Genomic DNA, 4,735 nt, shown 5'->3' on the forward strand with positions numbered 1-4,735 from the left:
TTGTTGTTGTGGTGGTGGTGGTGGCAGTTGTTATTGTTGTTGTGGTGGTGGCAGTTGTTGTTGGTTGTTGTTGTGGTGGTGGCAGTTGTTGTTGTGGTGGCAGTTGTTGTTGTTGTGGTGGTGGCAGTTGTTGTTTTTGTTGTGGTGGCAGTTGTTGTTGTTGTGGTGGTGGCAGTTGTTGTTGTTGTTGTGGTGGTGGCAGTTGTTGTTGTTGTTGTGGTGGTGGCGGTGGTTATTGTTGTTGTGGTGGTGGCAGTTGTTGTTGGTTGTTGTTGTGGTGGTGGCAGTTGTTGTTGTTGTGGCAGTTGTTGTTGTGGTGGTGGCAGTTGTTGTTGTTGTGGTGGTGGCAGTTGTTGTTGTTGTTGTGGTGGTGGCAGTTGTTGTTGTTGTTGTGGTGGTGGTGGCGGCGGCGGTGGTGGTGGTACCGGATGTATCGCTTCTGGTCGTGCAGCGTGGCCGGGGTCTCCAGGAGTTTTCCCAGCAGGAGTTTGCGGAGGCCTTCGATTCGCACCTCCACGTCCGCGTAGACTGCACGCACACCGCACCGTCAACATCATCAGCAGCAGCATCATCAGCTGCATCAGCAGCATCATCAGCAGCAGAATCATCATAATCAGAATCATCAACGTCATGACCAGCATCATCAGCAGCAGCAACATAATCATCATCGGTAGCAGCATCAACATCACAACCATCATCATCATCAGCAGCAGCAAAATCATCATCAGCAGTAGAATCATCATCAGCAGCAGCAGCATCAACATCACAACCATCATCATCATCATCATCAGCAGTAGAATCATCATCAGCAGCAGCAGCATCAACATCACAACCATCATCATCATCATCAGCAGCAGCAGAATCATCATCAGCATCAACATCACAACCGTAATCATTATCGGAAGCAGTGGAATCAACACAACATCATCACCAAGAGCAGCAGCATCACAACCATCATCATCATCATCAGCAGCAGCAGAATCAGCAGAATCATCATCAGCAGCAGCGGCATTAACACTACAACCATCATCATCAGCATCACTCCGGTCACTGATGTTCCAGTCACCTCCTTGTCAATCTTGTAGTGCTACTACCACCACTACCACCACCACAATTACCACGACCACCACCACTACTACTACCACCACCACCACCACCACTATTACTACGACCACCACCACTACTATACTACCACCACCACCATGACCACCACCACGACCACCACCACCACCACGACTAAAACCACGACCACCACCACTACCACGACTAAAACCACGACCACCACTACCACCACCACTCCTAGCACCACCACTAGCACCACCACTTAGGTCACCACCACTACTACCACTACTACCACTACTAAAACCACCACCACCACCAACACCAACCACGAGTTACCAGTGCCCCCCTGCCAGCTGACCTTTCTGGAAGACGCGAACCTCGGTGCTGCCGAACAGCGACTTGGCCTTCTCGTAGTCATTGATGACGACGTCGTAATCCCCCTGGTGGCACACACACAACAACAACAACATCAACAACAACAACAAGTGGCGGTGACGTCACCACGACGCTTGTGCCAGGCCACGTGCACCTTGAGGCTACGTGAAGTGTCGAACGCCCGCTGGCAGGAGGTCACGGGGCAGACCCAGCAGGTGCCACGGGTCGACTGACCGAGATGACTGGCTGATGCACCACCTGTGCCCCCTACTGTGCCAACGTGCTGTGCTTTAGCCACCCGGCGCTCCGCTCGTTGTTGTGAGCGTCGCTCCTCCGCCCTCCGTTGTTGTTGGAGGGCAACTGCCTCCAACTGCCCAGTAGCGTCTTTCACGAGCCTCCTCCACTGAGGCCGATCTTGACACCGCTGGTACCAGTCATTGGCAAGTCCACTCAGCTCCACGTCCTCCTGTACTACATCACTCCATCTCTTCTCTAGCCCGTGCCGCGCCCGTTTAGCCCCCTCGATCCGGCCGAACAAAAGGTGTTTAGGCATGCGGTGGCTGGGCATGCGGGCTACATGACCCAGCCAACGCAGCCTTGCCTGCCGGAGGAGCTCACTGATGATGGGAATGTGCCAAGATTTTTCGAGGATTTGTGAGCTCCTCACACAATCCAGCCTGGTTAAACCCAGGATGGATCGTAGGCAGGCCAGCCTAAATGTTTCCAACCGGCGAAAATGCTCCATTAGGGGGGTCCACGTTTCGCAAGCGTAGAGAAGGGAGGGAATGACCGTGGCCGAGAAGACCTGAAGCTTCGTGCGGAGCGACAGACCAGGTAGCTTCCACACAGCGTTACGCAGCCGATGAAAAGATATTGCCGCTCGACTGATTCAGAGTGAGACCTCTGCTGTTAAACTGGAGCCGGTCATGAGCACACTGCCAAGGTATGGGAAATTCTCCACTCTCTCCACAACTGCCCCATCACCAATTGGGAGTTGTGGGGGTGGAGTGTCCAATGGCACAAAATACCCAGGCAGGTGCTGAGTTTTGGTGGGGCTGATGGTACGGCCCCACCTCTTAGTGGCAAGATCCAGGTTCAGCAGCAGCGTCTCCAACTCCTCCTCTGAGTGAGCAGCAATCACCAGATCATCGGCATACGTAACGCGGTTGACCAATAGGCAGCCATCCCTTGACCGCACCCGGGCGTCGACGGGAGGTTCCTAATGGCCGTGCACGAGACTCAACAACTGGCGCAGCTGAGAAACTGAGTTTGAGCCCAGGGTCAAGGGTCAAGGGTCTCTCCCTCTTGGGGAGGTTCACAATGGACGTGTTGGAGACACTGACCACGTGGGTTCAACCCCTGGGTCTGGGTGTCTCCCCATCTCTGTCCTACGAGACGCACAGAGACCGTGCAGTAGACACCCATGACCTGGGTTCAACCCCTGGGTCTGGGTGTCTCCCCATCTCTGTCCGGTAACCCACGGTGACCGTGCAGTAGACACCCACGACCCGGGTTCAACCCCTGGGTCTGGGTGTCTCCTCTCTCTGTCCGGTGACCCACGGTGACCGTGCAGTAGACACCCACGACCCGGGTTCAACCCCTGGGTCTGGGTGTCTCCCCTCCCTGTCCCGTGACCCACGGTGACCGTGCAGTAGACACTGACGACCCGGGTTCAACCCCTGGGTCTGGGTGTCTCCCCTCCCTGTCCCGTGACCCACGGTGACCGTGCAGTAGACACTGACGACCCGGGTTCAACCCCTGGGTCTGGGTGTCTCCCCTCCCTGTCCCGTGACCCACGGTGACCGTGCAGTAGACACCCACGACCCGGGTTCAACCCCTGGGTCTGGGTGTCTCCCCTCCCTGTCCCGTGACCCACGGAGACCGTGCAGTAGACACTGACGACCCGGGTTCAACCCCTGGGTCTGGGTGTCTCCCCTCCCTGTCCCGTGACCCACGGTGACCGTGCAGTAGACACTGACGACCCGGGTTCAACCCCTGGGTCTGGGTGTCTCCCCTCCCTGTCCCGTGACCCACGGTGACCGTGCAGTAGACACTGACGACCCGGGTTCAACCCCTGGGTCTGGGTGTCTCCCCTCCCTGTCCCGTGACCCACGGTGACCGTGCAGTAGACACCCACGACCCGGGTTCAACCCCTGGGCGTGGCGAGCCCCCCCACCTTGTGCACGCTGCGGTCGATGCTGAGCGGCAGGTTGAAGAGGAACTTGAAGCGCTGCAGCACGCTCAGAGCGTTGCGCGTCGCGTCCGCATTGTCCTTGCGACTCAGCACCTCCTGGAACAGCGTGTCGGCACAGCCGCTAGCCTCTACAGACGCACACGCACACACACGCGCACACGCACGCGCGCACACGCACGCACACGCACACACACGCACACGGTGAGGACAGCGTGTCGGCAGCCACCCGACTCTACAATCACACGCGGCACACGGCACGGTGAGAAGAGCCACAAGGCACAGCCGCGTGACACAATAAACTCACTGCACTCGGGAACCCGGTGTAACCACAACTCAGTCTGTGTGAGTCTATGGGTCTCTGTGTGAGTCTATGGATCTCTGTGTGAGTCTATGGGTCTCTGTGTGAGTCTATGGATCTCTGTGTGAGTCTATGGGTCTCTGTGTGAGTCTATGGATCTCTGTGTGAGTCTATGGGTCTCTGTGTGAGTCTATGGGTCTCTGTGTGAGTCTGTGGGTCTCTGTGTGAGTCTATGGGTCTCTGTGTGTGTCTATGGGTCTCTGTGTTAGTCTATGGGTCTCGATGTGACTCTATGGATCTCGATGTGAGTCTATGGGTCTCTGTGTGAGTCTATGGGTCTCGATGCGAGTCTATGGGTCTGTGTGAGTCTGTGGGTCTCTATGTCAGTCTGTGGGTCTCTTTGTGAGTCTATCGGTCTCTGTGTGAGTCTGTGGGTCTCTGTGTGAATCTATGGGTCTCTATGTGAGTCTATGTGTCTGTATGAGTCTATGGATCTCGATGTGAGTCTATATGTATCTATGTGAGTCTATGGGTCTGTGTGAGTCTGTGGGTCTCTGTCAGTCTATGGGTCTCTGTGTGAGTCTATGGGTCTCTGTGTGAGTCTATGTATCTCTGTGTGAGTCTATGTGTCTCTGTGTGAGTCTATGTGTCTCTGTGTGAGTATATGTGTCTCTGTGTGTGTGCGTGTCTGTGTGTGTGCGTGTCTGTGTGTGTGCGTGTCTGTGTGTGTGCGTGTCTGTGTGTGTGCGTGTCTGTGTGTGTGCGTGTCTGTGTGTGCGTGTCTGTGTGTGCGTGTCTGTGTGTGC

At 55.8% G+C, this 4,735-nt stretch overlaps 1 long non-coding RNA gene across 1 annotated transcript; it reads right to left on the reverse strand.

The window, feature by feature from the left end:
• Nucleotides 1–402: 402 nt before the first annotated feature.
• Nucleotides 403–3,755, reverse strand: LOC144740205 (uncharacterized). Its single transcript, XR_013589586.1, has 3 exons — nt 3,614–3,755; nt 1,421–1,502; nt 403–528 (listed from the first exon to the last, which is right to left on the reverse strand). It is a non-coding gene; the product is annotated as an uncharacterized LOC144740205 (long non-coding RNA).
• Nucleotides 3,756–4,735: the final 980 nt, after the last annotated feature.

This window comes from Lampetra planeri, unplaced genomic scaffold, assembly GCF_965212315.1.
Source record: "Lampetra planeri unplaced genomic scaffold, kcLamPlan1.2.h2 scaffold_1962, whole genome shotgun sequence".
Lineage (NCBI taxonomy): Eukaryota > Metazoa > Chordata > Hyperoartia > Petromyzontiformes > Petromyzontidae > Lampetra > Lampetra planeri.